At 41.1% G+C, this 9,996-nt stretch overlaps 1 long non-coding RNA gene across 2 annotated transcripts; it reads right to left on the bottom strand.

Moving 5' to 3' along the window:
* Positions 1 to 1,222: 1,222 nt before the first annotated feature.
* On the bottom strand, positions 1,223 to 5,386 carry LOC125537479. 2 transcript variants are annotated; one of them, XR_007295940.1, is made up of 4 exons: positions 5,041 to 5,386; positions 4,498 to 4,788; positions 4,202 to 4,317; positions 1,223 to 1,904 (listed from the first exon to the last, which is right to left on the bottom strand). It is a non-coding gene; the product is annotated as an uncharacterized LOC125537479 (long non-coding RNA). The 2 variants fall into 2 exon arrangements; XR_007295941.1 differs by lacking the exon at positions 5,041 to 5,386 and adding an exon at positions 4,889 to 4,940.
* Between the last annotated feature and the right edge of the window lie 4,610 nt (positions 5,387 to 9,996).

Raw genomic sequence — 9,996 nt, 5'->3', positions numbered from 1 at the left:
AATTCCTTTTGCTACTCATTGAGTTTGACACTCTTACTTATCGAAAGGACTAGGATTGATCTGCTATACTTGTGGGTCATCATCCATCTTGTTTCTTATGTCAGCAACAATTGCAAAGAGAGCAAATCTATTTGGAACATTAGAATTTGTTAGCATGATAACTTGGGAGCAATTAGTCCCAATGCAGAGAGGACCTCTGTATACATGCATCAATTCTGAAAAACCAATCTACGTCGAAATAGCATGAACCTCCTCAACAGCTTGGTACCATGACATGCATTTGCAGATTGACAATGCAACATTCCTCTCGTATCCCTAACGACAATCCCTGCACTAGCTTGGCCTATCTCATGAATAAAGGATGCATATGCATTTAGGGGCTGTTTGGTTAGCGCCCAGGACTGCCCTGCCAAATTGAGGGCGTGCCATTTTTTTGCCGTAGAATTCTGTCGCCCCTGCCAAGCCAAAGCATGGGCACAAAAAGTAAAGAGGAGGTGTAATAGTGACCAAAACATTGGAAGGGTAAGAAAACGCCGGCACCAATCCAAAGGCCCTCCTAGGCTGGTGGTCGACGCCAAAATATTGGCATGGCAGCGCTCAACTGTCATCCAAACATACCCTTAGCTTCCAGGCTCCTAATTTCTGTGGCAACCACTGATTGTCATTAATGACCTGCAGCATGCATAGGAATTCTGCATGGGAATGGAACTTATCGGTCGACCCATGATAAGGGATAAATCGGTCAGTTTATCAGCATATCAGCCGATTTATCACCATATCGGCTTATTTATCGGCCGATTTATCTTAGTGGCCAGACGCTGGTAAGAGATAAATCGTCCGATTTATCGGAGTATCAGAAGATATCTTGAACACTGCCCTCCGGTGCTAGTGCCTAGTGAATTTCCTCTATGTATTTGATTAGGAAGTTTTTGGATACTGTCACAAACCTTTGTCGTCCTCGTGTACAACATTATTCATAAGGTGCCATGCCCTCCGGGATATCAACATAATTTTAAGATGAACTAGACCATGATGGCGCACGTTGCAGCGCCCTTCTATTTTTTCTATAGAATGGTAGGAATTTTCTTACATGAAACATTTAAGTTAAATGTGTACAAACTTTCTGCAAATCATGTTTGTATAGTTACCCAATATTTCATGGGTGATATGCATGAGGTGCCCATCTTGCTCAAGCCCATCTCGAAAACAAAAGGTAGACATATTTAAACCGTATAAATGAACAGTTGGAATTAAAATGCCTTGCTCTTAGCAGGATGCCACATGGTATGACTTACATCCTAATTAATAGCATAAAGCAAAGCACATTCAATTAATCCCAATATACAACACAACTGTTGGACAATCATAACATATCCTACTTTTTATAGAGTTAGGCTGGTTGTCGATCTACCCCCCTTCGGGTTGGGTGAAAATTAATTCTGATGGATCGCTATCTTCAGATGGAAGAGCTGGAGCTGGCATGGTGTTATGAGATGACACCGGACCTATTTTTTTCCTTCTTGCATAGAACTTTTCTCCTACGGGGATGATTTAGAATCAGACTTATGTGCTTGTAGGCAGGGCTTATCATTGGCCTTCAGAGGAGTGACCTTCCCGTGGTGATTGAAGTGGTCTCTCTTAAGTTACAAATATGATTCAAACCAGCGACATGGATAGATCGGTGTGTTCCTTTTTGGTGAAAGAAATAAAGCACCTCTTGAGTCTTCGTATAATTAGTATTACTCATGTTAGGCGCTCCCAAAATAAAGTTAGCAACTTTCTGGCAAACTCTGCTTGCTTAGAAAGTAGAAATATAAGTTGATTGTGCTCTGATCCCCCAGGTGTCGTTGAGTTGAATCCTGTTGATTGTATACTGTTGTGATTGCTTAATACAAGTGGTCTACCTGCAAAAAAAAGGTTTGGTGTCTTCAGTCAACCGGAATTACGCTGGTTCGAAAACATATTCCAACATATAGGAACAACTTAAAAGGGATGAAAACTAAAACATGATGACTTCATATTTTCACATAATAGCATTAAAATATTTGGCTTACAAATTCCGTTTCATTCAAGAAACAAGACAATAAATCTCCTAAATTTCATCACTATAAAGCACGTCTTTTTGTTTGAATCTTTAACTTTTGGTCAACGTCATCTCCTTTTTAGATCAATATATTAACTGCAGTCTTTTGCTGAACGACACTTGCATGATCACGAGTCAAGATTGTTGAATGAAATATATAGATTTTTATGCTATTAAATGTGCCTTGATAGATCAGAAATGAAAGTAGAGGTTACTAAGTAACAGACATAATAGCTACCTTTTGAATTTTTCTAGTGTGCCATATATGAATTTGAGAGCTTGACGTATATAGCACTGTAATTGGATTAACAAAAATAACATGGCTACTTAGCGCACTCTGCACTTTGTCAAACAATACTGGAGCAGGGCATGAAGTGAGGGACACAAATAATGTAGAAACTTAGTGCATGAACAACTGCCTATTTAGTGCTTCCATACGAAAATAATCTCACAATTTGACCATTAACACTCTCAACAATTGGAAGATGTGGGTGTTGGAACATTATACTCACAGACAACAAATCACTCAAACTGAAAGCATTGCCGCAAATTGAATTAGATTCTTTCTCGATAAGTGAATTGATAACCCTTTCCATGGCCATCTAACATGAAACAAATATGATAAAGGCGAGTATAGATGGAAGATCCTAACACATACATGTGGGTACAAGAAGAATTCAATTACGAATTCCACTTCACAGTTTATTGAAGAATGAAAAAGAATATACATGACACATTTAGAATATCCAAGGCCCGATAAATGTTAAAAAAATAAGGGAGAGGTAGCTAGGTAAGACAAATGACTATCCTGGCTACATATTATATGCATGCTGCCGATACTTTGTTCTATAGCATTTGCCAACATAAATACCATTAATAGGTGCTTTGCTCTATAGCTTTTCCGTTCCCCCACGGGCGACCGGCCGTGCATCGGGCCTCCTCCCTCCAGGCTCCCCCCTTCCTTCTTCCTTCTCGCCGCCGTCGCCGGCGCCCGCGGCCGGCTTGGCCCTGGGGCTGCTGGTGGCGGCGGCCTCCTGGCCCTTTCCCTCCCGGTCGCTCTCCGGTGCGGGCGGAGCGGCTCCGGGGGGTGCATCTAGGCGGCGGCGGTCTGGCGTGGCGGCGGGGCTCCGTGGCGCATGCAGGCGAGCTACTGGGCGGCGGCGGGATCTAGCATCGTCCGCTCGGCCCAGATCTGGGCCCTGCGGGCCCCATCTAGGCCTGGGCGGGCTGGCGGCGGGGATGGCTCCAGTGTGGCTTCTGGGAGGCGGCGGAGATGCGACGCGTGGCTGGGTGCCGGTGGCGACGACGCTGGTCTGCTACATCGCGGCCGACGGAGCTTAACGGGCCCTCTTCGGGCCTGGCTGGGCCAGGGGTGGCCCAGCATGCCCCGCTGCCGCGTCCGGACGGCTACCGCGACGGTGCCGGAGGCACGGGCCTCCCGCACGACGGCGGTGGAGGTGGTTCCCTCCCGCTCGGCGTCGATGTTGCTGCTCCCGTCGTGGTGAGCTTCTCTCCGGCCCTCTTGGCCCCGTGGTGGTGTTCGTAGTGAGGCGGCGTGGGTGGCGGCGCTACTGCATTGGCGCATGGTGATGGGCGATGGTTGGGCGGTTGGGGCTGGAATGCGGGAGAAATCCCTGCCGGCTTCGGCCCCGACGCGGTGACACCTGCGAGTGCCACCATTCCTCCCTGGAGGGTTTCGGTGGTATCCACCCCACCTCCCTCCGCGTGCCCGGGGAAACCTGAGGACTCGTCTGGGCAGCAGCGTCGTCGGCGTCGCATCCCTTCTTGGAGGTGCTGCTTGGTACGCGGCGGATCGGAGCCTCGGTATGTGGTGTTTTGTTTCCGGTGGGCGCCGCGGTGGCGGGTCATCCGCGCTTTGCCAAGCTGCCGTCGTTGGCATTTGTTTCTTCTTCTTTTTCTCTTGGTGTGTTGTGCTGCTCGCCACAGCGTTACCTGTACTCGGTGTTGGTTGCTTTGGAATACAAAGCAGGGGGAAACCCTTTTTCAGTAACGCTGGGCTTATACTTCAGTTCTGATGAGTAATTAAATATTGAAAATCACTCGCTACAAGCAATCAAAATACAGTCACCAAATAAGAATTAAGAAAAAGTATCGTACCTTCACCTTTGCATTCCTAGAAAGCAAGGCATTCCCCAATACAGAGGGACTTCAAAAGCAGGACAAATATGAATTGATCCTCACCGTCCTCATGTCGTTTATTTAGAACAGAAAAGCTGAAAAGAACATGGTTAATCTGAGCCAACTCTGCACTTTGTGCAAGATTTTGGAACCCAAACAAATAATCTCACACTATAACTACACTTAGAAAAATACCATAACTTTACCATTGCATTCCCAGAAAGTGAGGCATGCCCAAATAGGGCTTCAAAACTGAAACATGTGAAGGAAAATACCTTCAAACAGAAGACCCTGATCCATACCATCCTCAAGTTGTTTATGTAGAATAGAAAAGCTGAAAAGAACATGGTTACTCTGAAGTCATCTCTGTACTTTGTGAAAGAAGGACCCGAGCAAGTAATCTCAGGTTGTAACTATTAGCACTTTGAACAATTGGAAGATGCTGCGTTTAAGCATGTATTATTCTCATGCAAGAAATCATTATGGTGAAAGCAGTGCCTCGCCTTTCAATGCAGCAGAATCAGCCAACCGTGAAACCGAGATCCAATCGATCGAGATCAGAGAACCTGCGTTTATTTGAAAGCACAAACAACAGCATAAATAAATAAATAAAAATCTTTAACTCGATGCAGAATTGGGGGTAGGATGGAAGTAGGAAGGAGAGACCATTCGCTAAAGAAGGAAGACGAATCAGCAACCTGAGCGTCAACCATAGTTGTTGCGGAACTGAGGAGGGGAATGGGCAAGGAGAAGATAGATAGTGGAGATTATATGGACGCGAGAGTAAAGGACGAGCGTGAATTGACAATGTAACTGACCTGCAATTATCCGCCGGCCTCTCACATCCATTGCCATTAATGGCCTCCTGTAATCGTGATTCAATTACTGAATCGACAGAGTTAAATCGACAGCGGATGATCCGCTGGCTCGGGCACGACATCGTGGAATTGCCAGAAGACAACCTCGTCGGGCGCCTCGGCCCCATGTGAGGCAGACCCGCCCTGAACCTAGGCGCGGTCCCCATGGATCCTCCCTCCGGCATCGGTCATCAGTCGTGACACAGGGTCGTGGGAGTTGTGGAAGTTGTCCGAACGAAACGACGGGTGCTCCTAGTCGGCGCCTTCTGCGCCGATTAGCATAACTGGCGCCTGCAGAAGTAGAATGTTGGGCTAATTCTTTGTTCGGCCCAAATTCTAGCGCGTTTGCACTATTTCAGCGCTAGTTCACTGTTTGTTCTGTTTGGACTGTTTCAGCGCTAGTTCATCGGTTCTTTCTACTGTTTCGTCAATATACTTTGAACTAGAAATTTCTATAAGATTATGTTCGATGGGAGAAAATGCGTGAACCAAAAAATGGTATGAATTTTCATAACAATAAAAAATCTCCATAAAATCATAGAATAGCTGCTGAATGAATTATTTCAGAATTTGGTAGTGGCTTGCACTAGTTTACTGGTTTGAAAGGAAATTTTATTCTAATTAGTACAACTGAATTAAAAAAACAGTTAGTTCTCCATAAGTAAAATCATACTGGCAGGGGGTGTATTACTTAGAACAACTACACTAGTGGAAGCCAGAAACAAGTTAAGAATGGCTGGTGTTGACCCTTGTTTCGATATTGAAACGTGAAGCTCGCCGAAAATATGATCTCATCCATTTTACACCTTCAAGTGGTCCTGAAAAATTCAAAAACAGAATACGTTTAGTCTCTTAATATAAAATATACATCCGAATATGGACTGGATCATGTGAAAAAAGTGTACTAGTTTTCAAAACACAGTTCTTTTAGAGTGTACCTTTCAGCTGTTCATTCTATTGATTGTGCAAAGTCCTTTTATTTGAAAGACCGGAAACCTTGAAGAATAAAAGCAGAAACAGATTGATTGAATTTTTGGTTTATACTTCCCTTAGTAACAAAGTTGCTTTAAGAGAAGTATGAAAATTCAAGGAGGTGTTTATAACTTACGTGGTTTTGAAGAAATGATCTCACGACTGGTAGTTGGACCTCGCTGTTTTGGTAGGTTATAATCTCATACAAAAATATTCCGCGCATAGCTTGGAGATCAACCTGTTTTGCACAGTTGTGATTATCATCTGAATATTTTTTCTTCTATGAGATGAAAGAATTGCAATTAGAATATGTTGTTTAGAAGATAAGAAACTCTTACAGTAGAGAATCCAAGAACTCCCATGCCACGATATGTTTTTAGTATTTGAAGAAGTAAAACACATGTGTCGTACCTGCATTAATGAAATCAGGTTAACTAGCATGTTAGAATAAAAAATCTAGATAAAATAACATAATAATCCTTAACTTCAAAATTTATGTTATCGTGATGTGGATGAAATGGAGGGAAAACTGGTAATGATGTAAGAAGTCAAACTGATTAACCTGAAATGAGTCCTAGGAACTGCAATGAATCTGTAGTCAAAGTCTTTGATGCTGAATGCATTGCAGTTAGGGTAGGTGAGTGCAAACAGTGACTTGAAATTGTAACAGACAATGCTTATTATAGTTGTGAATCTGTCTTGTCCAGTCCCATCAGGATTCATAATATCAAAAAATCTTCCACTCTGTAGGTTTGCTGTTATTAGAATCCATTGCTTATCATTGAAGCAAGGCAAGTGGACCTGTGAAAATTCATAGTAGGTTAGTTCTTGTCACAATTTTCCATTAGAAGAACTCAGTAAGAGAATTTTTTTAAAAGAAAAGGTACTAACAAAATTTTCTATTTCCAATCTGAAGCCAACTCTTGCTTCACTTAAAATGTCTCTGCATATTGGGTCTGAATGATCAAGCATAGGCCTCATGAGTATTGCCTGATAAAAGCAGACAAAGAAAAAAATTTGGTTGGTAAAACTAGTAGATATTACCACAGAAAAACATTCGAAGACAGAGAAAGAAAAAGAATTAAATGTATCATACCATATCTTCTCTTTGCACAATGTGCCTAATAACATCAGTATTTGGTATTAGGCCTTGCCTACCGCGGATTAGTTGGTCAGTATTGAGCATCTTTGAGTAACAATCCAAAGAGTGAGGATTCATCCAGCAACCAGGTCTTAAGGAAATAGTTAAGGTTTTCTGGTCAACCCATACTTCATTCACTTGGAATATTCTTTGGCTGTTGTTTTGGAATTAATGTTAGAAACTTTCAACTAGAAGTTAGTAAAAAAATAATGTGAGAACGAATAAATGGTTTGTATGGTAGAGTTTGATGAAAACTATGACTGATTTGTACAACTAAAAGGAATGGAGTTTGGATAAAAATAACCTTGAATCCAGAACTGGAAGAGCTGCAGTCATTGTCTTGTAGAATTCTATTTGCACTGGTGTTGAGAAGATAACTTGTTGGAACTGCAAATAGTTGGGCTGCTGAACAATTTTTGCAGAAGAGAAGTTTTGAAACTGCTTCTTTCCTGCCTCTATCTGATTCCTTTTGGATTTAGCTTCAAATTCTTCCATGAGTTTGAGCAACGCTGGATCGTTAAGTGGAGTTCCGAAAGAAATTTCAGGCTGCGGAGAGTTAATCTTGATAGGCCTTAGTGGACTATTGCTATACAGGAATGGAGTATTAGCATTGAAGAACCCAGATTTGACCAGTTTGGACGAAGAACCCAGATGAGAGTAGGAGCTTGTTTGATAAGAAGTCATACAGGGTGGGACTGTATCTTGTAGTGCATCGGTTATTGCATTGAAACTTGGTATGTCATCTTCAGTGTAGTTTGCTGGGAAAGAATTAGGTGGAGCTGCTGGTTGAGACACTTGACTAGATGGAAGATTGGTTTCACATTTTTTTTCAAGTGTTTGATGGTACGGATGTGAATCAATGAGAATTGACTTGTCTTGTAATTCTTCTAGTTCGACTCGCTGTGGTGCACAGTAGAAAGAGTCTCCTGGCATTAAGACAAGATGAATTTTTTTTATGTTAGTATGAACATTAAAATATAAAACGGAAGAGAAAATCAAAATTATGGAAGAAGAAAAATAAATTGAAAGTACCTGTGGCAGAATCAGATGAGATAAATTTCCAGTGAGTAGAGCTAATTTCTCTTGTCTCAAATTACGATTTTCTGTTGAATTCAAGTCTTCCCATGTTGGTTTGTTTCTAAGCGAATCCAGGATAACTGGTATTTATACAACGAATAAACACAGAAAAATGAAAAGTTATTGACTAATAATAAGAAAGAACTGGAGATATTGTAAGTAGTTTAAATATGAAGAAAATTGTGTATGGACTGCAAAATAAAGAAAAAGTGGACAGAACAAAAGCTTTATTGTATAAAAAGTTTGTATTACCTTCTTTAGGAGAAATGACTGTATAGGTAAAGTTTTCATTAATTTCATCTCTGCTGAAAACTTCTAGAAGCGCTAAATTTGTGGAACTTGGAGATCCAATAGATATTGGAGGAGCGAAATTTATTTGCTCATCAATAAGCACGCATTCAGAGAATTTTAGAATAATTGAATCAATTAGATCTTGAGTATTTTCTGAATCAAAGCTTGGAGGATATGAATGAGGGCCATGAAAATCCAAGAAATTAGTTGAATACATGAATGAGTGCAAGTGCGGATGTTTCTGCATTGCACTAATGGGTATCAGGGAACGAGTTGAATCAACATTAGATACAACATTACCCAAGTGCACTCCTGAAAGGGCTGTAACTGTAGAAGGTTGATATTGAGGTTCATCTTTAGAAGGAGAGCTTGAGGGTAAAAAACTCAGAACATCGTCAACATAAGATTGCAGCGTTGGAATAGAGTTTGTTAAAACTATCTGCCAAAATTTCTGACTGGAACTCTGAAGCTTAATCCTTTCCTGATTTGAAGAAAATGAGAATTGAGAAAGAATAAAGTTAGCTCGATGCAAGAATAAATAATATAGATGAGCCTACTACTTTGTAAGTAAAAGACAAGTATTCTTGCTTCTGAATTAGATTTGCAAACATGTATGTTGTGAATCGATGGCAGTTTGTTGTTGATGTAGTGCAAAATTGATTCAGGTAATTGCATAGGTGGCTCAACGATAGAATCAGCGAATGGAGTTGCTGTTATGTGCTTCATCTGTTTTTGTTTGGAGGAAAAAAATGAAAGTGGATTTTCAGCTGAGTAAATTTCATGAGCAAAAAAGTACTATAAAATCAAAGTTAATCTTGATATTTGTCTCTTTTGTACTTACTTCAAGCCTCCCAAACTCAATATTGACTCCAGGCTTTGTGTCTAGAGCGATGAATGATCTAAGCATTGTTGCTGACCACAAAGGAAGTCTTGGGAACGTACAGGTTGAAATCTTGTAGTCAAAAGTGATCAAGAATTCAAAATGTGCAATCTGACAAAGTGTGCCAAAAAATATGGAAGGAAATGAAAAGTCAGTTAAAAATTGTCTTTGACATGATCTGAAGTGAAAAAGAAGTTAAAATTGTAATAAATCCTTACCACTAATAGTACTTTGCAACCTTCTTCTAGGTTTGACCTCTTCTTCCCAACACTGGACTGCATTTTGGCAATCTCATGAACCAAGAAAGACAGGGTAAAGAGACACCAATTGTATTTTGGAACTGACTCAATATTGACCAACGCACTGTAGTATTTTCTATTTTGTGCTTAGAAGTCCCTTTGAATTCAGTGCAATTAGAATGGAAAGTACAAGGAGCATGAAAATCCTAGAGAAAGCTTCTTCTGATATGTTTTCAGATAGCATTGATAGCAAGTGTTCTGGGTTGGTTTTGTTGTTCCAAGAAATGTGTTCATGAAATCAACAGTTTGTTTTGAAG

This window comes from Triticum urartu, chromosome 2, assembly GCF_003073215.2.
Source record: "Triticum urartu cultivar G1812 chromosome 2, Tu2.1, whole genome shotgun sequence".
NCBI classification, from domain to species: Eukaryota; Viridiplantae; Streptophyta; class Magnoliopsida; order Poales; family Poaceae; genus Triticum; species Triticum urartu.
This window is presented reverse-complemented; position numbering and strand designations above follow the sequence as displayed.